Genomic DNA, 27,292 nt, shown 5'->3' on the forward strand with positions numbered 1-27,292 from the left:
TTAGCCACACTGTTGTTTTTCATTCGTGCTATTTCCGTGCTCCCCACAGCAAGCCTGAGTGACGATGGCACGTTCTCTCTGGAGCGTCTCTTCAATCTTTTCTACTTCTTCCCCCTCTCCCCTTCTCCTTAAACTTTCCTTTTGAGAGAGGTGCTTTGGAAACCTAAAAAAGGGTAGCATCAAACCCTAAAACCACACATGCTGCAGAGTGAGGGAGGGCTGAAGGCTGAGCGCCCTGCCCCTGCTGTCCATTTTGGGTAGGGCAGGAGCTCTGCACCAAGCCGGGACGGGAGGGGAGGAGGGCATATCTAAATTACCCCAAGAAATAGATACTGAGGTAAAATTCGCAATAATAAGCTAGGAAGCAACCTCTGAAGAAATTCACTTCCTACTTGTTCTTTGTAGCACCCCTAGAAAAAAAACACTGTGAGGATGTTGAAGAATCAGGTGGGATTATTAGAAGTAATAAGAATCGTATTAGTAAAAATGCATATTAATAATATTACAAAATCCTGGGTTTTGGAATGAGACACATCAAGGGTCTAATACCAACTTTGCTACTGCTGAGCTTTTTTGGCCTTGGGGAAATTACCCCCACCTTTGTGGCCTCACTTCCCCCTTTGGTTAGAAGTAAATCAGCCAATCTGTGCCAAGTGCCTCCCATAGTATCTGGAACACAATGGACACACGGTGGAAAAATAAAAAAAGAAGACAGAGATGGGACAAAGATACTGTGGGCATTAAAAACACTTAACAATGGACTACCTTAATGGAATATATATTCACTTCATACATTTAAAAATTTAAAACTATTTTATATATTTATTCCCGATTTTTGCTGCTTTTATCTTTTTAGACACATATTGATTATGGAAATTGGTGAACTTGTCCTTAAAAGTAATTACCTATTCAACTCCATACCCATCAAGAAGAAAGATGTCCCTCCCACAGAAGAGAAGTCTCCATGCCTGGTGTATGAGCCCTAAACAAAACAAAGACCAAACCGTTTCTTTTAACCACTTCACTCCATTTCCCACAGGTGGCTCAAGACAGAGCTGAAGTGATTAGGGGAGGCTTCCTGGAGCAGGAGATGGGTACAGAGTTGAAATAAGTAGAAAGAAGATAAGGAGTTAATGAATATGCCTCATATTATTCTTCAAGGGCCTTTCGATTTACAAAAAGTTTCAAAGGTTAGAGGATCCTGAAGGGGGAAGTAATATAGGTGAGACCAAAAGGATGTTTCAAGAGAACCTGAGGGAAAGAGGCCATTTGGTGTGATAATTACATTTATAATTTATGGAAACTTCAGAAGGTTTACAATATGATAAAAGCTTAAAGATATTTATTGTTAACTAACAAAAATAGCCAAGCAATGATATCATAACCTGTGATCTATTGTATCCATTAGAATTATTAGATTAGTAAAAGAAAAAAATGCAAGTTGGATAGTGATACTGTTTGGACCTGTGTCCCCACCCAAATCTCGTGTTTGATTGTAATCCCCAGTGTTGGAGGTGGTGTCTGGTGGGAGGTGACTGGATCTTGGGGATAGGGTTCTCATGAATGGTTTAGCACCATCTCCTTGGTGGTGTTTTTATGATAGTGAGTGAGTGAGTTCTCATGAGATCTGGTTGTTTAAAAGTGTGTAGCACCTCCCTCTTGTCTCTCTTCCTCCTGCTTCCAGCCATATGAAGATGTTTGCTCCCACTTTGCCTTCTGCCCTGAGTACAAGTTTCCTGAGGCCTCCCCAGAAGCAGATGCTGCCATGTTTTCTGTACAGGCTGCAGAACTGTGAGCCAATAAAACCTCTTTTCTTTATAAATTATCCAGTCTCAGGTAGTTCTTTACAAGAGCACTAGAATGGACTAATACAGAAAATTGGTACTGAGGAGTGGGGCATTGCTGTAAAGATACTTGAAAATGTGGAAGTGACTTTGGAACTGGGTAAGGGGCAGAGGTTGGAAGAGTGTGACAGGCTTAGTAGAAGACAGCAAGATGAGGGAAAGTTTGGAACTTCCTAGAGACTTGGCAAATTGTTGTGACCAAAATGCTGGTAGTGATATGGATAACAAAGTCCAGGCTGATGAGGTCTCAGATGGGAGATGAGAAACTTATTGGGAACTGGAGTAAAGGTCATATTTGTTATGCTTTAGCAAAGAACTTGGAGGCATTGTGTCCCTGCCCTGGGGATCTGTGGAACTTTGAACTTGAGAGTGATGATTTAGGGTATCTGGTAGAAAAAATTTCTAAGCAGCAAAGCATTCAAGATGTGGCCTGGCTGCTTTTAACAATATAGGTTCATATGCATGAGCAAAGAAATGATCTGAAACTGGAACTTATATTTAAAAGGGAAGCAATGTGTAAAAGTTTGGAAAATTTGCAGCCTGATCTTGTGGTAGAAAAGAAAAGCCCATTTTCTGGGGGAGGAATTCAACCAGCTATAGAAATTTTCATAAGGAAAAAACAGCCAAGTGCTAATATTCAAGACAATGGGAAAGGCCTCCAAGGCATTTCAGAGAACTTTGTGGCAGCCCCTCCCATCTTAGGCCTGAGGCCTAGGAGGAAGAATGGTTTCTGGGGCCAGGCCCAGGGCGCCAGTGCTCTGCATAGCCTCAGGACACTGCTCTCTGTATCCAGGCAGTTCCAGCTCCAGCTATGGATAAAAGGAGCCCAGCAGCTCAGGCTGCTGCTTCAGAGGATATAAGCCATAAGCCTTGGCAGCTTCCACATGGTGTTAAGCCTGTGGGTGTGTACAGTGTAAGAGTTGAGGCTTGCAAGCTTCTGCCTAGATTTCAGAGGATGAAAAGCCTGGATGTCTAGACAGAAGCTTGCTGCAGTGGCAGAGCCCTCATGGAGAACTTCTACTAGGGCAGTGCAGAAGGGAAATCTGGGATTGGAGCCCCCACACAGAGTCCCCACTGGAGCACTGCCTAATGTATTTGTGAGAAGAGGACCACTGTCCTCCAGATCCCAGAATGGTAGATCTACCAACAACTTGCATCCTGTGCCTGGAAAAGCTGCAGGCACTCAACACCAGCCCATGAGAGCAGCTGTGTGGGCCAAACCTTGCAAAGTTACATGGGTGGAGCTGCCTAAAGGCTTTAGGAGCCCACCCCTCACACCAATGTTCTCTGGATGTGAGACATGGAGTCAAAGGAGGTTATTTTTGGAGCTTTAAGATTTAATGACTACCCTTCTAGGTTTCAGACTTGCACGGGGCCTGTAGCCCCTTTCTTTTGGGCAATTTCTCCCTTTTGGAATGAGAGTATTTACCTAATACTTGTGCTCCTATTGAATCTTGGGAGTAACTAACTTATTTTTCATTTTACAGGCTCATAGGCAGAAGCGACTTGCCTTGTCTCAGATGAAATTTTGAACTTTGGACTTTCAAATTAATGTTAGAATGAGTTAAGATTTTCGGGGATTGTTACGAAGGCATGATTGTATTTTGCAATGTGAGAAGGACATGAGATTTGGGGGGGCCAGGGGCAGAATGATATGGTTTGGATCTGTTTCCCCACCCAAATTTCATGTTCAATTGTAATCCTCAGTGTTGGAAGTGGGGCCTGTTGGGAAGTGATCGGATAATGGGAATGGAGTTCTCAGAAATGGGTTAGCACCCATTTGTTTCAGGCACTGTTTTCCACCACACTTTCTTTCCCCCAGCTTATGGTGGGGAGACCAAATAAACCAGGAAGATAGGAAATAGAATTAAAATTAATCCCTTCAGTGCTGTTCTCATGATAGTGAGTGAGTTATCATGAGAGCTTGTTGTTTATAATAAAAATGTGTTGCTCCTGCCTGCTCTCTCTCTTCCCCCTGTTCTGGCCATGTGAAGATGCCTGCTCCCACTTTGCCTTCCACCATGAGTAAAAGCTTCCTGAGGCCTCCCCAGAAGCAAATGCTGTCATGCTTCCTGTCTAGGCTGTGGAACCACGAGCCAATTAAACCTCTTTTTTTTTAATAAATTACCCAGTTTCAAGTATTTCTTTATAGCAGTGCGAGAATAGACTAATACAGACAGATTCTACTGGAGCTCAATCTCTCTTAGAGTAGAGGAGGGAACCAAGCTGGTGGACAAACCATTGCCGTGTACAGTAGATGAGTGCAACACATTCTAAGGGGCTGCAAAACACTATTGCTATCTTTGGAAGGAGAAATAAAAGATAAGGCCAAAACTACAGAGCAGAACCTTGTGGAAATTCTGAGCTTGTTGGAAATTCTGAGCCTTGTAGAATTCTTAGCTTGTTGGTGACCAGGCTTTCTTGGGCCATGGTGTGCAAGATCTTTTGGGGTGAACTCTTAGAAGGGTGCCAACTGCTAAGGGTGCCATAGCTTATACACTGTGGGGCTCAGTGTCTACTGGTAGCAACAATGGCAGCAGTGATAACAATACTAGTAGCTAACAGTGGCAGATGGCCTCCTCCTTTCTTCCTGTTTCTCTTGCCATTCCTGACTCTTGCACAGGATGATCTTTTTCTATCCAATAGACATAAATAACCTCAATAGATAGAAATACACTTCAGAGCATAGATAATAACAAGAGTAGTAAAGTAATAGGGGAAGGGATAACTTTGGGGTATTTATCACCTATGTATTTAATTTAATTTATTTAATTTTGAGTTTAGTTTGATTTTTACTGATGGCTGTGTTTAACAAACACTGACCAAAAGGCCTGAAAATGTAACAGCTGGCCCTTATGAGCAGGTTCATGACTGGAGGACAGCTGAAAGAATCAGGTACTGGATATTTATGAAAAATGGGTGTTGGAGTTACCAATGTGGATAGGTTTGCTAGGCAAGGAAATAAAATGACTTTTATTCAGTCATTCCAAATTGAGGAGAGAAGAGAAAATGATACAGTTTATTTCCATGAAAGCTGTTAGGTTAGTGGCAATCTAGAATTATATCTTAAGATCTGTCATTGTCTTCATAGCTCCCTTTTTTTCTCCCTCACAGGTTTTCTCAATAGTTTTTTTTAAAAAGCTTTATTGAGATATAATTCATATACCATAAATTCACCCATTTTAAGTGTGCAATTAAATGGTTTTTCATATCTCCTTTAACTGACCTTCCTTGGAAGCTTCTCTCACTTTTTTTCCTCCTTAGGGAGAAAATGGAGCAGATCACCATGTTGATTTCCTGTCTTAAAGATTACAACTACTTGATCATATTACATAATGTTATATACCGTAGTAACTTTTTTCAGGATAATTAAAACAAATATTTGCAGCAAAGTGGATTCCTCCTAGATAAGCCTCAAGCTGAAAGGAGAGAGCCCCTGACAGTGGAATGCCAGGTTATCAGTGCAGTATTTGGTATTAGTCTTCACATAACTTCAAGGTGTCTCTGAGACCACACTCCTAACATTGATTGGGTTTCAGGCACTGTTTTCCACCACCCTTTTCCCCCCCCAGCTTATGGTGGGGAGACCAAATAAACCATGAAGATAGGAAATAGAACTGAAATTCACTATGGACTTTTATGTTAATGTCTTTATATAAATTATAATCAATAAAATTACTGATGCCAGTGGCTGCTGTCATCACACTGGTTGCAGCAGGGGCTGTACACTCCATAGAACTGGTGGAATCCCTGCCTTTTCTGAGTTGGGGCAGGAGCTCCCTGGGTGCAGCTGCAGCCTCCCAAAAAAAGGCTGCAGACCCAGGCCTTTTTCTCTATGGAGCAGGCAGAAGCCACGCCCTCCTGGGCAGGGGTGCAGCTGCAGCCTCCCAAAAAAGGCTGCAGACCCAGGCCTTTTTCTCTATGGAGCAGGCAGAAGCCACGCCCTCCTGGGCAGGGCTACAGCTGCCCATACAGAGGTTTCTGGATCCGAGCCTCCCTGTGCTCTTGGGGCAGGCTGGGAGCAGGCAGGATCTGCCCTCTGGGGTGCAGCTGAAATTGCCTGACCCTCAGCTGCAGACCTGGCCCTCCCACTCCATGGAGCAGGCAGGAGCTGGGGACAAGCGGGAGCCCTGCCCCTTCCTAGTTGGCAGGGCAGGGGCAGGAGCTCCCCAGGTGCAGCACCTGGGTATCTCTGCAGCCTGCATCATCAGGCCGGGAATGGCCCGCCTTCCCCTGCTGGCTCAGAAATGTCTGCTCCTGCTGCCTGGTGCCACCTCTTCTCTACCGGCAGCAACTCCAATCTCAGAGCAGGGTTGGGACCGAGCCCCAGGGGCATGAATGGCAGACAGATTCCTGGGTGGAAGTGGATGGGTCCCCAGTAAGGCTCCACTTTCAGGCCAGGGAGGGCCTGAAGGCTGGGGGCTGGGCTGCCAGTCCCCTGGACTGGAGTGGGGACTCATGGATCCTCTTCTGCTAGCCCATGGCCAACCATGGACCAATTGGCATTCACTTCCTCCCCTCTGAGGTCCATAAAAGCCCAGGGCTCAGCCAGAGCAGGGCAGAGGATGGCCAGAGGATGAAGAGGGCAGAGAGAGGACAAGACGACCAGCTGCAGAGAGGAGTACCCTCTCTGCTGATAGCTAGAGATGATGGGATGACCAGCATCAGAGAGGAGCTACCCTCTCTCTGAGAGCTGCAGAGACGACCTGCCTGCAAGAGGAAACACGCTCTCCCTCTCCAGGGTCTCTTCTTGGCTGAGGGCTGCAGATATTGGGATGACCAGTTGCAGAGAGGAACTATCCTCTCCAGGGCTTCCTCTGCTGAGACCTGAACACTTGCTGGATGACCTGCCTACAGAGAGGAGCCCATCTTCATCTTGTTCACCTTTTACTTGTCTTTGTACCTCATTCTTCCTGGACGCAGGACAAAAACTTGGGCAACAGTGTTATGGTCACAGAGGTTTCTGGCCAGAATATTGACAACCCCAAAGATCCCATAACATTACTATTAAATTCTTCATTTTATAGATGAGGTAATTGAGGCTTAGAGTGAATAACTTGTCTGCAGTCATACAGCTGGTTCGTGTTAATGTAGATTCCCTTGGTCTGCAGTGATGCTATGCAGGACCTCATGTTGGTAAATCAGGAGTTCTGTAAAGCCCTGGAGAGGCACTGTGGCAAGGAAAGCAAACTGCATCCAAAATAGGTTTCAGTTTAGTAAGGACAAATTGCTGCCTCCTCTATGGTGGAAGAAATCTGATGCAATCAACTAGCCACACAGTGGCTGGCCAGCCTCTGCAAGAGATGATACCATATCAAAGCTCAGTATTGGTCTCTGCTACTGGCACATGGAACACTCAACAGTGGCAGAAGCTAGATCAGCTTTAGCGAGAGGAAGCCCATGCTGTTGGGCCTTTGCATAGCACTTGTCACTGATATCATGGCCACCATGGACCCATGCACAAGCAAAGTAGTGGCCAGGGAAAGAGCCTGGTCAAGGAAAGAGGATCTTTGCCAGGTTAGTGGATGACTCCCTCTTGGACATCAGGTGAGACACAAATCTAAGCACTTTGTGGTCACTCCAATGGGTCCATTCACATGCCTCTTCCCTATACTTGTCTCCAATCTGCCAATCTTGCTTTTTCCAGCACCCTGATCAATCAGTTAATGCATTGTCCATTGCACAGGAGCCCTAGTGCATCTCATTTTTCCTTTCATACGAGAGAAATAACCGAGTATACTGTTCAAAGTTCTGCCCATTGGGAGGATTTCACTTCCTCACTGTCCTTCCAGATCATTTACATTGTTTACCTTCAGCTTGTACCAACATATCAAGGCAATCAATCCGTGAACCAGGCCTGAGATTTTCTTTCTCCATTGGTTGATTGTAGGGCCCCTGAGGAATTAAGTTGAAGGAAAGATGTCTATGCATTAGAAATAAGTGACATTGGAGTCTGGAGCATGCAACTTATCTGTGCTCTCCTGACCTACTCAGGCCAGGTCCGAAGTGTTTTCTTTCTGTCATACTCTTTTAACCTTCTAACTCAGTAGATTTGATAATTTCTAGCTCATTAAGGGCAGCTTCTGTGGTATATCTAGGACATATTTTTCTTATAACAGAGGGCAGGAATGCAAAGGCCAACAGAACTAAGCATGTGCATTTAGAATTTCTGGCTGCTTATAGTGTACACATTCCACTCACATTCCATTATCAAGAGCAAGTCACCTGGCCAAGCTTGACACTGGAGCGTGGAAGCATACTTCACCCATGAGGAGGCAAGGCAAGGGAAGGGCTGTATAACGCTCTGACAAGGGTGGGAGCAGAGAACTGTAGTCTGCCACATTCCTGGAGCTTTTTTTCACCATTCCTCTCTATCATTATCTCTTCCTAAAATATTTATTGTTTATACCACTCTCCATCTTCTGTTTGGTTATATAAAGTTTTTACATTATTCTTTGGTTTAGGTATATTATATCTTCCTGGTAAGCTTGCTAATAGGAACCAGGAATTATATCTCCCTCATATATTTTAGCATAGTGCTAAGAGCATCTTAGTTCTTCAATATAATTAACTAAGGGGTTGATAGCACCTATATGATAAAATCATAAGCCACATCAATTTTCATCTGGTAGCTCTATGATCCCTGAGGATATACTTAAGAGACATTTACCTATTATTATTTTACATATATGAGAAATACCTCTTTTACAGCTGGTTCAGAGAAGTGCAAGTTCTAAGAAGAAAAATGGAAGCTCATTTATTCATTCAACACATATTTGTTAAATGCCTATAGATATACTCCTCCTTCAAAGAGCTTAGAGTTCAGCAGGTGCAAACCCTGGGGTGTTTTCTGATTATCACAGAGAATGGACTCTGATATGATTTCAATTTAATAAAATGATGTGGTGGGAAGGACATCAGGGGCATATGATCTTATTCCCTCATAACATTAATGTGGAAAGTTAGTTTATATTTAACCACTAGGTGGTAACATAATGGTGTAGTTAAATATAATGTACTCAGATTCTGTATTTGCCAAAAAATTCTAGTCAATTATTACCAGCAGCTGTTAGGCAAAGGAGATAACGAGTCCATGAGGAGATTAAGCGGAATGTTTTTAGCCACCAGATGCTATTAGCTTTTTTCTTCTGTAAAGTGGATTAATGCAAGATTCTAGTTTGTTTATACAGTTGTTAGAACTCAGCTCTTTATTATGCCATCTTGTAAAGCAATCTGTGGCTAAATGCTAATCTCTGGCTAGCTTCTGTTTTAGCTAAGACACTAAAGTCAAGGGCACCTGAACTGCTTTGTGCACCGCTGACCACAGCCAGTGCACTTGCTTCCGTGGGAGATGAAGAAGCCTCTCAGAGCATCACAGAGAGTGCTGGAGCTCTCAGCTCTGTTATGTTTGCCCTGATCTGGGATTGTGAAAGAGATAACACTATAATTTCTAAGGCTCAACCTGATTTTACCTTCCATGCCTATCCAGGCCTTATGCAACACAGGGAGTTTTACAGTCAAAAGGACCTGGTTGACATTTTGGGCTGGATGATTAAAAACAAACAACAATCTGGGTTTGAATCCTGGCCCCACCACCACTTATTAGCTGTGTGGCTTCAGGCAAGTTATAGTTTTGTAGGTGCAAATGGGGGAAATACTAATTTTACTACAAAAGGCTGTTGCTGCAAGGCCTAAGTGAGAATCTATATCTGTAACTCTGTCCATATCTACATCCGTATCCATATCTACTAGTAATATTGTCATGCCGTGTTAGGCACCCAAAATTATGAATGCACTTTCCAATCCCTTTGCTCCTCATATCAATCAGTTTTACAAACAGGCCAATCTTCTTGCTGACCCCAGATATGGTTTTCTCATCCATCTTCAGAAGGTGATGAAATACGAACTGCTAGAAAAATGAGTGCCATTTCCTCAATCTTCACTTACCAAAATTCTATCCTTCCTTTGAGATCCACTTAAAATGCAGCTCTCTATCATAATTATTACATGTCTTAACATTTTACAGTCTTATTTCATTCTCTATTTTAGTTGTGTTTTTGTTTTTTCAAGAAAAGTAGATACATTATGATGATGATGATGACTTTCCTGTTAACATGTATAACATAATATTAAAATGCTTAATTTTTTTAACTTCGATATATGAAACTATTCTAAAAAAAAAAAAATCGCAAATAGCCAAAGCAATCCTAAGCAAAAAGAACAAAGCCAGAAGCATCACATTACCTGACTTCAAACTATACTATAAGGCTACGGTAACCAAAATAACATGGTACTGGTACAAAAACAAACACATAGACCAATGGAACAGAATAGAGAACCCAGAAATAAAGTCACACACCTACAGCCATCTAATCTTCACAAACAAGCAACCAGCAAAAGTGATATTCTAGTTCTTCTTTTGTAGAAAACTATAAAAGGAGTACTTTTATCCCTAAAAGGTAAAAGGCAATGCTGCTTTTTGGGGATAAAAGTACTTCTTTTGTACTTTTCTTTTCTTTAATACTTTCATCTTTTATTTTAGATTCACAGGGTACATGCGCAGGTTTGTTATCTGGGTATATTGCATGATGCAGAGGTTTGGGGTATGATTGATCTTGTCACCCAGGTACTGAGCATAATATCCAATAATTAGTTTTTCAACCCTTGTCCTCTTCCCTCCCTTCTCCCTCTAGAAGTGCTCAGTGTCTACTGTTGTCATCTTTATGTCCTTGAGTAACCATTGTTTAGCTCCTCTTTTATAAGGGAGAACATGTGGTGGTTGGTTTTCTGTTCCCGTGTTCATTTGCCTAGGATAATAGCTTCCAGCTGCATCCATGCTGCTGCAAAGGACACGATTTCATTCTTTTCTATGGCTGCATTGTATTCCAGGGTGTATATGTACCACATTTTCATTATCCAATTCACCATTGATGGGCATCTATGTTGATTCCATGTCTTTGCTATTGTGAATAGTATTGTGATGAAGTGTCTTTTTGGCAGAAGGATTTTCTTTGGATATATACTCAGTAATGGGATTACTGGGTCAAATAGTAGCTCTCTTTTAAGTTTTTCTGAGAAATCTCCAAACTGCTTTTCACAGTGGCTGAACTAATTTACATTCTGTCTGTATAAGTGTTCCATGTTCCCTGCAGCCTTGCCAGTATCTGTTATTTTTAGATTTTTGAATAGTAGCCATCCTGACTGCTATAAGATGGTATCTTATTGTGGTTTTGACTTGCATTTCTCTGATGATTGAGCATTTTTTTCATATGTTTGTTGGTTGCTTGTGTATTTTCTTTTCTTTTTTTTTTTTTTGAGACGGAGTCTTGCTGTGTGCTGGAGTGCAGTGGCGTGGTCTTGGCTCACTGCAACCTTGCCTCCTGGGTTCAAGCAATTCTCCTGCCTCAGCCTCCTGAGTAGCTGGGATTATAGGCACCTGCCACCACACCCAGCTAATTTTCGTATTTTTAGTAGAGACGGGTTTCACCATGTTGGCCAGGCTGGTCTTGAACTCCTGACCTCATAATCCGCCCGCCTTGGCCTCCCAAAGTGTTGGGATTACAGGCTTGAGCCACCGCACCCAGCCACATGTCTTCTTTTAAGGAGTGTCTGTTCACAACCTACAGAATGGGAGAAAATTTTTGCAAGCTATCCATCTGATAAAGGTCTTACATCCAGAATCTACAAGGAACTTAAACAAATTTACAAGAAAACAAACGCTAACATTAAAAACTGGGCAAAGGACATGAACAGGCATTTCTCAAAAGAAGACACTTATGTGGCCAACAAACATATGAAAAAAAGCTCAACATCACTGAGCATTAGAGACATGCAAATCAAAACCACAGTGGGATATCATCTCACACCAGTCAGAATGGTGATTATTAAAAAGCCAAGAAACAACAGGTGCTGGAGAGGCTGTGGAGAAATAGGAATGCTTTTACAATGTTGGTGGGAATGTAAATTAGTTCAACCATTGTGGAAGACAGTGTGGCCATTCCTCAACGACCTAGAACTAGAAATACCATTTGATCCATCAATCCCATTACTGAGTATAAACCCAAAGGAATATAAATCATTCTATTATAAGGATACATGCATGTGTATGTTCATTGAAGCATATTCACAATAGCAAAGACATGGAATCAACCCAAACGTGCATCTGTGATAGACTGGATAAAGAAAATTTGGTACATATACACCATGGAATACTATGCAGCCATAAAAAGGAAGGAGATCATGTCCTTTGCAGGAACATGGATGGAGCCGGAAGCCGTTATCACCAGCAAACTAATTCAGGAACAGAAAACCAAACACCCCATGTTCTCACTTGTAAGTGGGAGCTGAACAATGAGAATACATGGACACAGGGAAGGCAACAACACACACTGGGGCCTGTCAGTGGGGTGTGGGGGTAGGGAGAGCATCAGGATAAATAGCTAATGCATGCTGGGCTTAATACCTAGGCGATGGGTTGACAGGTGCAGCAAATCACCTTGGCACACCTTTACCTATGTAACAAACTTGCACGTCCTGCACCTGTATCTCAGAACTTAAAATAAAATAAAATAAGTAGCATCTGTTCATATCTTTTGCTTATTTTTCAACGAGGTTATTTTTGCTTGTTGAATTAAGTTTCTTATAGATTCTGAATATTTGATCTTTGTCACATGTATAGTTTGTGAATGTTTTCTCCCATCCTGTAGATTGTCTCTACTCTGTTGGTAGTTTCTTTTGCTGTGCAGAAGCTCTTTAGTTTAATTAGGTCCCACTTGTCAATTTTTTTTTGTTGCAATTGCTTTTGAAGACTTAGTCATAAAATGTTTTGTAAGACAAATGTTCAGAATGATGTTTCCTAGGTTTTCTTCTAGAATTCTTATAGTTTGAGGTCTTACATTTAAATATATAATCCACCTTGGGTTTTTTTAATATGGTGAAAGGTAGGTATCCAGGTTCATTCTACTGCATATGGCTAGCCAGCTATCCCAGCAGCATTTATTGAATCAGGACTCCTTTCCCTATTGTTTGTTTTTGTTGACTTTATCAAAGATTAGATGGCTGTAGGTGTGTGGCTTTATTTCTGGGTTCTCTATTCTGTTCCATTCATTGGTCTGTGTGTCTGTTTTTGTACCAGTACCATGCTATTTTGGTTACTGTAGCCTTATATTGTAGTTTGAAGTCAGGTAATGTGATGTCTCTGGCTTTGTTCTTTTTGCTTAGGATTGCTTTGGCTACTTGAGCCCTTTTTGGGTTTCATATGAATTTTAAAATAGTTTTTTTCTAGTTCTGCAAAAAATGACACTGGAAACTTGATGGAAATAGCATTGACTCTGTAGATTGTTTCGGGCAGTATGGCCAGGCATGAGTCTTTCGATTTCATAATGAGAAGATAAATTCCTTGGGACCGGAGACTTTGTCATAGACTTCAGTTGTATTCCCCAATGAATTTAATACAGTGTCAGGCACATGCAAGACTTAAAACACTTAGGGATTTGAACTAACACAAGGACTGCTAGGCTCTTTAAGAGCAACTCACAGATGTACCATTTGCAAGTAATTTGAGATTTAGAAGATGACACCGATGCAGGACAGGCAAGCCCTCAAACTGGGGCTTAACCCAGGAGGATTCTTGGCTTCTCCCAGTAAAGAATTTAAGAGTGAGCCAGTGCTGTTAAACAGCAACTTTTATCAAAGCAGCAACTGTACAGCAGCAGCAGAGGTACTGCTCCTTGAGGAGCAAGGCCACACCACAGGCAGTGTACCCAGAGTAGCAGCTCAGAGGAAATGCTGCACTAATATTTATACCTACTTTCAATTATATGCAAATTAAGTGGTAGTTTATGCAGAAATTTCTAGAATGAGGGTGGTAACTTCCAGGTTGTCAGGTTGTTGCCATGGAAAGGGGCAGTAAGTTCTGAGTGTTGCCATGGCAATGATGAACTGACATGGCACACTGGTGGGAGTTGTCCTTTCCAAAGCTACTTTAGCTCTGAACCTTTTTTAGCTAGTCTTCAATTTGTCCAGTATCTGAGCCTCACCTCCAGAGTTCAGTCCCGCCTCCTACCTCAACACCAAAAGTTCAGTTTAGCTACTCTGATTCTGAATTATTCTTTACTCCAGGCTTCGGTGAAGTTTTTCAAGACCCTTGAAACATGTTTATTGAAATACGTAATATTGATAAACATTCTTTAAAAAATAAAGTGTCATTAAAGATATGCCTGGAATAACTTAGACACAGCCAGTAATTTTTTTCTTTCTTCTGTAAAACGTTTTATTTTAAGACTGTGGTTTGATTATATGTTATTAGAAGACACCCAGCCAGCTCTTAGGCATTTCTCAGACAATTTACCTTGATGAAATTTAGTCCCAGGTTGTCTTGTTGTCTTCCCTCTTCTAGCCATGATTGCCTTTGTTTCTGTGGATATAGACGCTCACATGTGATCTACGGTATTTGTCTTATTTGATAAAGCTAAACATTTTTGACAAGTTAGATCTGTTAGAGAAAATTCTAAGACAAGGATGTATAAACAGATTTTGGATTCTGTGCTATTTATATTTGTGTCACAGACTCCTCTCTCATCTCATCAGTTTAGAGAATGCACTGTTGTTTATAGTGATGAAATATTTTGACGTATTTCTTTAGAGTCCCGGTGTCAGGAATACTTGAACTGTTCCTGAATATTTCTATATTCACTTTATATACCATTCAATTTTATAATCAACTCACCACTACAGGTATTTGTACCTTCCACCAGTAATAATGAGTAAATACTCTATGGTAGCAATTTTCACTTCCAGAGAAAAGAGGCAAACAATTGTGCAAATTGTATTCTCTAGACTGTATAACATCTAAATAAATTTTTAAAAGTAAGAAACAGATTAAGCTATATACATAGTCTATTATACATTCCTAAACTTAAAGAACAGTAATACAGTAATAGTATGTATCCAGATACAAAATTTCTGAGTTTAGAAACTTTCTGATTTTAAATTGAACTGATTTTATTGTTTTCTGCCATTGAATTCCAAAACCTCTTCTAATTAAAAATATTAAGCATTATTTAAGTGAAAATAATATTATTTATATCTGTGTAGTTGTTTCAAAATAAAGATTCTTTTAAATGTCAGGCCCTGATACAATGGATAGATAGGTTGACACATAGAGGGATCAATAGATATATAGACATATACAAACTTTTACACATACATGTATATGTAATCGCTTTATTATATTTATATTTAGTTTTTATTTCTGTTTACAGCTAGTTTATATCTACATACATATGTGTATGCTATATACAAGCACACACACACACACACACACACACACACACCTACACATATGCATTATGGCTTGAATGTATCCCTTCCAAAATTCAGGTGTTGCCAATGTGATAAGAGTATTAAGAGGTGGGGCCTTTAAGAGGTGATTAGGCCATGAGGGCTCCTGTGTTATTAATGGGATTAAGGCCCTTATAAAAGAGGCTTCGTGTAGCTTTTGGATAGCTTTGTCTTCTGCCATCCACCATGTGAGGAGACAGCATTCTTATCCTCTGAAGGTTGCAGAATGAAGGCTGCATCTTGGAAGTGGAGAGCAGCCCTTGCCAGACGCCTGAACCTGCCGGTGCCTTGATCTTGGACTTTCCATTACCCAGAACCGAGAGAAATAAATTTCTGTTCTTCATAAATTGCCCAGTCTGTGCTATTTTGTTATAGCAGTGCAAATAAGCTAAGACAATATGTATATAATAGTCTTGAGTCTTTCATTATATTCTCATAGTAATGGAAATTTCCCAAAGTAAATTCATCACTTTGTAGTTGGGGTTGTCTATAGTCTTGGTTTTACTTTGTAATCCAAAGAGAGGCCTAATAGCAGAATGGCTAAAAACTTGAGTTTTGTTGTCAGGCAACTCGGATTCTAGAGCTGACTCTGCTTCATACTAAAAGTCATGATTTTCTTACCAATAATATAATAGAGATAGGAATACTTATCTATCAGATTGCTGTGAGGGCTAGATGAAATATTCGTGTGAAATGTTCAGCCAGGGAATTGTACCTCTGGTAGTTATTATTAGTGTCATTATTATAATATATATATTTGTCTTTTCTGTCATATAACATATCTGCCATTTTGCAATTCATTTTCTTTCTAAAAAATTATTTATTTATTTTTATTATTATTATTTTTTAGAAATAGTCTTGCTCTGTCACCCAGGTTGGAGTGCAGTGGCACAATCATAGCTTGACTTCCTGGGCTCAAGCAGTCCTCCTGCCTCAGCCTCTCAAGTAGTTGAGACCACACATGTGCACCACCACACCTGGCTAATTTTTTGTAGAGATAGTGTCTTACTGTGTTGTGCAGGCTAGTCTCAAACTCCTGGGTTCAAGCTATCCTCCTGCCTCAGCCTCCCAAAGTGCTGGGATTACAGGCAACATGAGTCTACATGAGATCTCATTCTGCCTTTCAGGTCCGACGCCCTCCCCTCTCCTCAACCTCCTGTGCCACTTCAGTACTCAGTATTGAATCATGGGCAAAACTAGTTGTGTATCTGAGATCTCTCTATAGTCTAATCTGTCATGCCAGCAAATGTCTCCAGGGAAGAAAAGGCTGATGATTTCTGTTCACCTAAAAAGGGCTTTTTCAACTCTGGAATTGTAATTCATTTAGAACCCTTTGTTTTCAAGCTCTTCAATGTCTAAGATTTTTGTGACTTGTCTATTTTTTTTTCCTAGTTGTTGAAGTGGGAGTGATGAACTGCTGATATTTGTGTATCCCACCTGGAAGAAAAAGTTCTTAGTGACTTTTAAAGACAGTAAGTACTGGCCCTGGTACATGACTTTTCATATGGCCCTTGCTCATATACTCATTGTTATATTACATATATTTCTATATAATGTATAATTGTGTAATATTTATAATATATAGTATATATATGTAATATTAAATGTACTACATTTATATTATATAATTATTGATATATTCGTAATTAGTATATTTACATACATATTAAAAACACAAGTTTAGAGCATCAAATTAAACATTATTTCTTTTGGAACCATGCAAAAACATATGCTAAAGTATATGAGCAAGGGCCATATGAAAAGTCATGTACCAGGGCCAATGCTTACTGTCTTTAAATGTTAATATTCATATATATGACTATTACTGCAAATGAATTCTTACTCAGAAGTTTAATATATAATAACAGATAGCAGTGGAGCTTCATTGGTCGAATTGGAGGTGAGGGAGGCCTGCTTGCTTGGCTTTTCTACAGTGATAACCTCTTCTCTCTAACTCCTAGGATCATGAAAATCATGACTTGAAAACCACTGCTTTCTATATCTTCATTCTAATAATGATAATTATTTATCAGATTATTAAGATTACCAAAATAAAATAATTTGCATTGGTTTAGGTAAGCAAGTCTATTTTTGCCTTCTGGACAACCTTGCCGACAGAGCAGTTAAAACTTTCCATCTGCAAACTCTGTCACCCCTAGTTTCAAGACAACAGCTTATGAAGGAATAAGGTTTATGATTAGCCTGAGAGGCCAGCTGTTATAGTCTGGTATTAATCTTATTATTATAGATCAAAGACCTGATATACTTGGTTGTATGCCTTTGGAACCTGTATACTATTTGATTTGCATTGGTTTAACCTCTCTCTCTTCCTTGAGACCAACATCCTGCCCCAGTTGGTTCCCTCCATAATTGTTAGGCATCTGCCTCAGTTTACTGACTAGCACATTGTTTATGTACAGTTATGCTACTAGGAATGAACTCTGTGTTTGACTTCAACCTACCCAAGTGGGGACTTATTACCCTACTTAGCTCTTGCCAGATGGCATCTCTGGGGGATAACTTCTTATCTCTGTCCCCTAGCCAGCAGCTGTGATCTTTTTTAGATCACGTCAATAAAGATATTCCTACCTCAAAGAACAGTGCTGCCTTCCTTACCACTAGGCTGACTTGGACTTTCACCTGACTAGATTTCACTTTGTTGAAGGGGTATTTGTCTGATGGGGCTGATTTTCTTGTCCTTTTTAACCTCTCGGTTCTGGCTTCCTTTCCCTATCTTCATGAGGCCACACTGCTAAAGTTTTAGCATGTTTTAAATCTGAGCCTTAGAAGTTAGGATGAACTGAACATTATGTAGAGCAGCAGTTCTTAAAGTCTAATCTGCAGATCTCTGCAGGTCTCAGAGAAGCTTTCAGAAAGTCTGTGAGGAGGAAACTATTTTTATCATAATATCCTCTTTATTTGCTTTTTTCACTGTGCTGACATTTGCACTGATGATGCAAAAGCAATGGTGGGTGCCTCAAGACAAATCAAAGCAGTGGCACCACACCATTTAGTAGTCGTTTAATTCCTCATCTATGCATTTGCGTTAAAAAAGTCAGTTTCACCTAAGTGCCCTTGATGAATTATTAATTAAATCTTGACCCTTGAGTCTTAACATTCTGTGTAATAGAAAGAGAAGTGTGCATACAGCACTCTGATACATTCTGAAATATGATGTCTATCTCCAGGAAAAAGCACTTATGCAATTGTTTAAGTTATAAACTGAACTAGTGGCTTTTCTCATGGAACACCATTTTTTACTGGAAAAAAATGACTCTTACACAAACTCTGGTTATTCTGATTCGGGTATTTGGCAGACATTTTCTGAAAAATGAATGAAGTCAGCCTGTCAATTTAAGGAAAGCAACTGACAGCATTTGTCTTCAATAATAAAATTAGAGCATTCAAGCAAAAATTAGAATGTAGAAAAACTTGTGTCTGCTACTCCAAGCTTGATAGCTTCCCAATACATAAAGGCTTTACTGCTGAGCAACGTGATCCTCTGATATTGTATAATATTATAGTGTCAACATTTGGAAAATCTTCATAACTCAGGAAACTAATGTTTTCTAAATGACCAATGCATGATGTTGCAGAATTATGAATGGTGAAAATGTATGTTCAAAGTGCAAGATAGATCAATCAATTTTAATGTAGTAGACTATAAATACAATTCCAGGTTCCATGCTGTAGCTAACCTTTAAGAAACTACCACTTGCTGACTTTTGTTTTATTGTCAAAGATAAATATCTATGATTATCTGTAAAGGCTACTAAAACATGATTCCCTTTTCCAACTACATCTGAGTGAGGCTGTATTTCCTTCATAAACGTCAATCAAAATAACATATTTAAACAGATTAAATGTGGAAGCAGATATTAGAATCTAGCTGTCTTCTATCAAGCCAGGTTTTAAAGAGATTTGCAAAATACAAAACAATGCCACTTTTTTCATTAAAATTTCTTTGTTATGAAAATATAGATTTTTTCATAAATAGGTTATGTTAATATATGTTGGGTTTATTACTATTATATTAAAATGAACAGTAAATAAATATTTTTAAGATATCTTAGTTTTAATTTCTAATATGGTAAATAGCAACAGATGTAACTCACATAAAGAAGAGTTTTTTTGGGGGGTCTTCAATAATTTTAAGAGTATTATGGGGGTTGAGAACCACTGATATTTAAAATAAGGGGAGAAGTGTTGCCATTTACTAGATGGCTAAAGTTTTAGTTTTAAAATATCATTCCAGATAATTTTTATAATTTGTACCTTTTCTACATGCAATAAATAGCGAAGAGGTAATTTGTTTTGTGAAAAATGCTACTCATTAGGGATAACCTCTTAAGAATAGGTTTAAATATTAATAGCAAATCACTACACAACAAAACAAATCAAGGCTAGAAAGGAAATAAGTAATCTTCTAAATTTAAAGAGAAAATGCCAAATAGACACAGAACGCCATTACCAAATTCCCAAAGGCAGAAACTTGGATTTAGATGATTATAAAAAGGAAGAAAATTCTAAGATGGAATGTGTCTTATATAAAAATGAGCCTCAATTCTTATCTAGTAGGAATCTGAGATCATTAACAAAAATGCTTTTACTGATCATAATTTTTGCAGTGAGGGAAATTGAGAAGGAATTAAACAATTTTTCATTATAGATATTCATCCTGTACGGTATTGCAATCAGCTTGAATTTGTCAAACTGTTCCCATTTGAAGTGTAAAACTCTGAAGTTGAAGTTGTAGAGTTATTAAAGTGAGTAGCACCTAGAATTGGAGCTCAAAAGACCCCTTTTCTGGATGGAGGAAGATCTACCAAGCAAATGGAAAACAAAAAAAGCAGGGGTTGCAATCCTAGTCTCTGATAAAACAGACTTTAAACCAACAAAGATCAGAAGAGACAAAGAAGGCCATTACATAATGGTAAAGGCATCAATTCAACAAGAAGAGCTAACTATCCTAAATATATATGAACCCAATACAGGAGCACCCAGATTCATAAAGCAAGTCCTTAGAGACCTACAAAGAGACTTAGACTCCCACACAATAATAATGGGAGACTTTAACACCCCACTGTCAACATTAGACAGATCAACGAGACAGAAAGTTAACAAGGATATCCAGGAATTGAACTCAGCTCTGCACCAAGTGGACCTAATAGACATCTACAGAACTCTCCACCCCAAATCAACAGAATATGCATTCTTCTCAGCACCACATTGCACTTATTCCAAAATTGACCACATAGTTGGAAGTAAAGCACTCCTCAGCAAATGTAACAGAACAGAAATTGTAACAAACTGTCTCTCAGACCACAGTGCAATCAAACTAGAACTCAGGATTAAGAAACTCACTCAAAACCGCTCAACTACATGGAAACGGAACAACCTGCTCCTGAATGACTACTGGGTATGTAATGAAATGAAGGCAGAAATAAAGATGTTCTTTGAAACCAACGAGAACAAAGACACAACATACCAGAATCTCTGGGACACATTTAAAGCAGTGTGTAGAGGGAAATTTATAGCACTAAATGCCCACAAGAGAAAGCAGCAAAGATCTAAAATTGACACCCTAACATCACAATTAGAAGAACTAGAGAAGCAAGAGCAAATACATTCAAAAGCTAGCAGAAGGCAAGAAATAACTAAGATCAGAGCAGAACTGAAGGAAATAGAGACACAAAAAACCCTTCAAAGAATCAATGAATCCAGGAGCTGGTTTTTTGAAAAGATCAACAAAACTGATAGACCACTAAAAAGACTAATAAAGAAGAAAAGAGAGAAGAATCAAATAGATGCAATAAAAAATGATAAAGAGGATATCACCACTGATCCCACAGAGATACAAACTACCATCAGAGAATAGTATAAACACCTCTACGCAAATAAACTAGAAAACCTAGAAGAAATGGATAAATTCCTGGGCACATACACCCTCCCAAGACTAAACCAGGAAAAAGTTGAATCCCTGAATAGATCAATAACAGGTTCTGAAATTGACGCAATAATTAAGAGCCTACCAACCAAAAAAAGTCAAGGACCAGGTGGATTCACAGCTGAATTCTACCAGAGGTACATAGAGGAGCTGGTACCATTTCTTCTGAAACTATTCCAATCAATAGAAAAAGAGGGAATCCTCCCTAACTCATTTTATGAGGCCAGTATCATCCTGATACCAAAGCCTGGCAGAGACACAACAAAAAAACAGAATTTTAGACCAACATCCCTGATGAACATCGATGCAAAAATCCTCAATAAAATACTGGCAAACCGAATCCAGCAGCACATCAAAAAGCTTATCCATCATGATCAAGTGAGCTTCATCCCTGGGATGCAAGGCTGGTTCAACATATGCAAATCAATAAAAGTAATCCAGCATATAAACAGAACCAAAGACAAAAACCACATGATTATCTCAATAGATGCAGAAAAGGCCTTCGACAAAATTCAACAGCCTTCATGCTAAAAACTCTCAATAAATTAGGTATTGATGGGACGTATCTCAGAATAATAAGAGCTATTTATGAGAATCCCACAGCCAGTATCAAACTGAATGGGCAAAAACTGGAAGCATTCCCTTTGAAAACTGGCACAAGACAAGGGTGCCCTCTCCCACCACTGCTATTCAACATAGTGTTGGAAGTTCTGGCCAGGGAAATCAGGCAGGAGAAAGAAATAAAGGGTGTTCAATTAGGAAAAGAGGAAGTCAAATTGTCCCTGTTTGCAGATGACATGATTGTATATTTAGAAAATCCCATCGTCTCAGCCCAAAATCTCCTTAAGCTGATAAGCAACTTCAGCAAAGTCTCAGGATACAAAATCAATGTGCAAAAATCACAGGCATTCCTATACGCCAATAACAGACTAACAGAGAGCCAAATCATGAGTGAACTCCCATTCACAATTGCTTCAAAGAGAATAAAATACCTAGGAATCCAACTTACAAGGGAAGTGAAGGACCTCTTCAAGGAGAACTACAAACCACTGCTCAATGAAATAAATGAGGACAGAAACAAATGGATTAACATTCCATGCTCATGGATAGGAAGAATCAATATCGTGAAAATGGCCATACTGCCCAAGGTAATTTATAGATCAAATGCCATCCCCATCAAGCTACCACTGCCTTTCTTCACAGAATTGGAAAAAACTACTTTAAAGTTCATATGGAACCAAAAAAGAGCCCACATTGCCAAGACAATCCTAAGCCAAAGGAACAAAGCTGGAGGCATCACGCTACCTGACTTCAAACTATACTACAAGGCTACAGTAACCAAAACAGCCTGGTACTGGTACCAAAACAGAGATATAGACCAATTGAACATAACAGAGCCCTCAGAAATAGTACCACACATCTACAACCATCTGATCTTTGACAAACCTGACAAAAACAAGAAATGGGGAAAGGATTCCCTATTTAATAAGTGGTGCTGGGAAAACTGGCTAGCCATGTGTAGAAAGCTGAAACTGGATCCTTTCCTTACGCCTTATACAAAAATTAATTCAAGATGGATAAAGACTTAAATGTTAGATCTAAAACCATAAAAACCCTAGAAGAAAACCTAGGCAATACCATTCTGGACATAGGCATGGGCAAGGACTTCATGTCTAAAACACCAAAAGCAATGGCAACAAAAGCCAAAATTGACAAATGGGATCTAATTAAACTAAAGAGCTTCTGCACAGCAAAAGAAACTACCATCAGAGTGAAAAGGCAACCTACAGAATGGCAGAAAATTTTTGCAATCTATCCATCTGACAAAGGGCTAATATCCAGAATCTACAAAGAACTTAAACAAATTCACAAGAAAAAAATCAATTGGGAGGCCGAGGCGGGCGGATCACGAGGTCAGGAGATCGAGACCATCCTGGCTAACACGGTGAAACCCCGTCTCTACTAAAAATACAAAAAATTAGCCGGGCGTGGTAGCGGGCGCCTGTAGTCCCAGCTACTGGGGAGGCTGAGGCAGGAGAATGACGTGAACCCGGGAGGCGGAGCTTGCAGTGAGCCGAGATTGCGCCACTGCACTCCAGCCTGGGCGACAGAGCGAGACTCCGTCTCAAAAAAAAAAAAAAAAGAAAAAAGAAAAAAAGAAAAAGAAAAAAAAAAAAATCAAACAACCCCATCAAAAAGTGGGCGAAGGATATCAACAGACACTTCTCAAAAGAAGACGTTTATGCAGCCAACAGACACATGAAAAAATGCTCATCATCACTGGCCATCAGAGAAATGTAAATCAAAACCACAATGAGATACCATCTCACACCAGTTAGAATGGCGATCATTAAAAAGTCAGGAAACAACAGGTGCTGCAGAGGATGTGGAGAAATAGGAATGCTTTTACTCTGTTGGTGGGACTGTAAACTAGTTTAACCATTGTGGAAGTCAGTGTGGTGATTCCTCAAGGATCTAGAACTAGAAATACCATTTGACCCAGCCATCCCATTACTGGGTATATACCCAAAGGATTATAAATGATGCTGCTATAAAGACACATGCACACGTATGTTTATTGCAGCACTATTCACAATAGCAAAGACTTGGAATCAACTCATGAAACACTTGAGCCATAGCTTCCCACAAAAATCATGAGAGAATACAATTATTGTTACTGTTTTAAGTCACTAAATTTTGGGATGATTTAGTATGCAGTAATAACTACTAATCACAACAAACATCTACTCATTTTTAAATTTTCAATTATTTGTTCCATCTTTTCCTTTGAGAAATCCAGCTCTTCGATCTTCTCCTCCTCCTTTAATTTTCACAGTGCCTACAGAAAGAGCTCTCTATATTGGGGAGACGTGGTGTCCAAATATAAGTTGTTCATTGACTTGACTTGCCATTTACTTATATGGACCAACTGATTGGCTTTCACTCCTGAGTGGAAGCTGACATGGTAATTTTCTGTTATTGTAAGAACAGAATCTAAAGCAGGGAGTTCCTGGGCTTAACCCTACACACAGCTATGTGTCAATGTGGTGCCTGAGGTCAGACAACTCGACATATCTGTCTCATTGTTTTTTAAGATAATGAAGAGATATTACAATTTCCTGGCATCTGAGGGCTCTTCTACAGGACAATCACTTGGTATTCACAATAGTCTTATGTATATAAAAATTGAATTTTGAAACAGATTCATTGGCAGAGATAGAAAAACCACATTCCTAAATGAAAACCAAACAAAGGGTTGGTTCCTTTAGGCACAATTAAGTCCAGGTAGGACCTTTTTTGAGCTCACAACATTGGGGTGGAGGAGCTTGGTAGTCACCATTGTGTGTATAAAAGGGCCCACAAGTTCTGAGTGGTTAGTTCATAGAGTGATGGATAGCAAACTTTTGATTAAATAATAATCATAGTGAGGGAGTCTTATTCCTATAACTTCCTGATGAAAATCAATCGCTTCCTCCCCCTCAGCTTCTTTATAGAAGAGTCCATGTCTTAAGATGCTTCTCTAGAAGATTTAGGTTTGTCCTAGAATGCAGAGACAGCATGCAGGAACCTCCGAAAATTGTGTAACTAAAAGGAATTCTGAATTGTCATTTTTATTATTAGCAATCTCAGTCCTATGGTTACAGGAGATAAAAGTTTTTTTCAGGAAACACATAGGAGATTTCAGGTCATTTACGAGGTACTTGAGGAATTACAATTCCTGAGTGTCTCTTTTTTTGTGACCACTTTGTCCACAGACATTAGGAGCAACCAACCAACTTCATATATTTATTAGTTTTGCAAACATGTTTGAAAGTTTTACATACACAGTCACCTAACTCCTTGCTTTTTGTAAGTGGTCGATTAGGAGTATCCGATGGAGATATTTTGCAAATTTCTATTGCTAGATCACACCATGGATTATCAGTGTTCTCTTTACTCCTAGAAATAGAGTCATTGGCATTTTTGTTTTTATTTATTTATTAATAATAGTTACTATTCTTATTTCTTCCTAAAAACAGAGGTTTCTATTGCATTTGGTCCACAGTTGGTATTTCACATTATTTAAGGGTGCAGGGCTCTGGGCTGGGGCCCCTGAGCAGTACTTGGCAGGGCTTGTGGTGGGGGGAGACGGAGCCTTGCAGTTGTTTAGTCCCAGAAGGGGAGAAGGAGGGCTGGGGGCTCCTTAAAATCTAATGAGGGACACAAATGGGGGGGTTGGTGAGCATGGAGAGGGGTCAGGCTTAGCCCCAATTGACTCACTACTCCATTGTCTTGCATAAGCCTGTTTCCCCACCCGGCCCCTGGGCAGGTCTGAGGGTCCTAGGAAAATCCAGTCACTCATGGGCCTAAGATATTTTAGCATCCTGGCCTTGGCCTTCTCCCAGGGCACCCATTTCCCAGCACCCTCTCCACTGTCCCCTCCCCATTCCCTAGGAAAAAAGGAATATTTTTCTTTTGTTAATACTTCTGAAACTTCTGTAGGTACAGAAACCACAAACTGATAGGTGGACAAAAGGGAAAAGGAGAAGCAACCGGAAACCTTCTGCGGCCGGCTCCCCTCGCTGCCCAGACCTCTTCTCCCCTGCACCGCTCAGCCCACAGCCTGAATGTGCCCTGGCAACGACCCCCACTTCACATTCATCCAGATACAGCCTTGACCCCTTCCTCCCAAGCCCGGTGTCTCAGTCCTGTGAAGGAATTAAGGCAGGAGGGAAAAAAAAATTAAACAAACAAAAATAACCCTGCTGCTTGACCCCACGCAGCTACTCACAGACCCTCGATTGGCAGCACTGAACAGGTTAAAAAAAAAAAAAAGAAAGACGAAAATACAGAAAAATCCCCCAAACACAGACAGGGCGATGATGTAGGGAGCCAGCATGTTCGGGGGCCTCAGTAGTGGCCTCCTCTTGGGAGCAGGGGGGATCGTCAGGGGCCTCCCTGGTCCTGGGCAGTTGCCGGCACCCAAAGGAGCCCCACTGGCTGCGGGCCTTGAGGGCAGTACTTGGGATAGTATATCTGCTGGCCCAGGCCAAAGCCCTGGAAGCTCTGGTTGGCACTCTGCGTGTCACCCATATGCAGGGACATGGAGGAGTTGTCACACTTGTGGGCTCCCAGTTTGGTGTTGTAGATGTGCTGCGGGGTCCCGGGAACCGTCGTGCCCCCTGGCTGGAGCACTTGTTTGCACCCATCTGGAGGCTGATGGTCGAGTGGTCCAGAGGGCAGGATACGGTTCTTGGGGTCATAGAGATGCCTCATCGTGCCCTAAGTTGTCACGCCCGACTGGCAGGCACATATGTTGGTGCCCATCTGCAGCTCAGTGAGGCACTGGCTGGCCTTCAAGGTGGTGTCGTCGAAGTTCCGCTCCTGCTTCTTCGAGTATTTGACCCCGACGTCCACCCCATTCTGCAGCAGCTTTGTCTTGACCTTCCGTGCCAGGGCTAGAAGACACAGCTGCACCTGCGTCATGTTCCTACTCTCAAACAGGTCTTTGGCCTCGAACAGGTCCATGGGGTTCATGTCGTAGCTAACCATGGCCTTGATGAAGTTGGAGAGATTTTCTAGCTGGTGCCAGTTCTGCATGAGCCGTTGATCTTGGGGACTGAGCCCAGCTTGTTCATGAGTGTGCATAAGACAATCCCTTCCTTCAGACTCTTCTGGAAGTCGGGGCTGAAAGAGAGGCGGGTGAGTCCCTCGATCCAGCTGCGGAGCGCCGCCTGCTTCTGAGGGTCGCATTTGAATAGGAGCTGGTTCTTGATCTCGTCAAAAAGCTGGTAAGAAGGCCCCTTGTTGAACTGCGTGGAACTCATGGCTGATGGGAAGGGACAGGGTAAGACGGACCCATTAGCATTTTAAAATCTAATTGAATTACAGCACCAATTCCAGAAACTCTAGAACCAATTCAGAAAACATATTCTCAGAAAACACATTCTTAAATTTCTTCCTCTGGAATCACTCTTAGTACCAAAATCTATACTGGTTTGGGTTCTCCAGAGAAATAGAACTAAAGGAAATATCTACATATCTATATATCTATTGATATATAAAGTTGTTTCTTTCATGGGCCTGGAGTACGTGGGTCCAATCATTAGATATATAGATGGAGGGAGGGAGAGAGAGAGAGAGAGAGAGATTACAAGTAATTGGCTCATGAAGTTATGGA

The 27,292-nt window shown here is 40.5% G+C and overlaps 1 pseudogene; it reads right to left on the reverse strand.

Annotated features, from left to right (window-relative positions):
- LOC100612032 (calponin-2-like) lies at positions 1-26,939 on the reverse strand (annotated as a pseudogene).
- Positions 26,940-27,292: the final 353 nt, after the last annotated feature.

This window comes from Pan troglodytes, chromosome 1, assembly GCF_028858775.2.
Source record: "Pan troglodytes isolate AG18354 chromosome 1, NHGRI_mPanTro3-v2.0_pri, whole genome shotgun sequence".
Lineage (NCBI taxonomy): Eukaryota > Metazoa > Chordata > Mammalia > Primates > Hominidae > Pan > Pan troglodytes.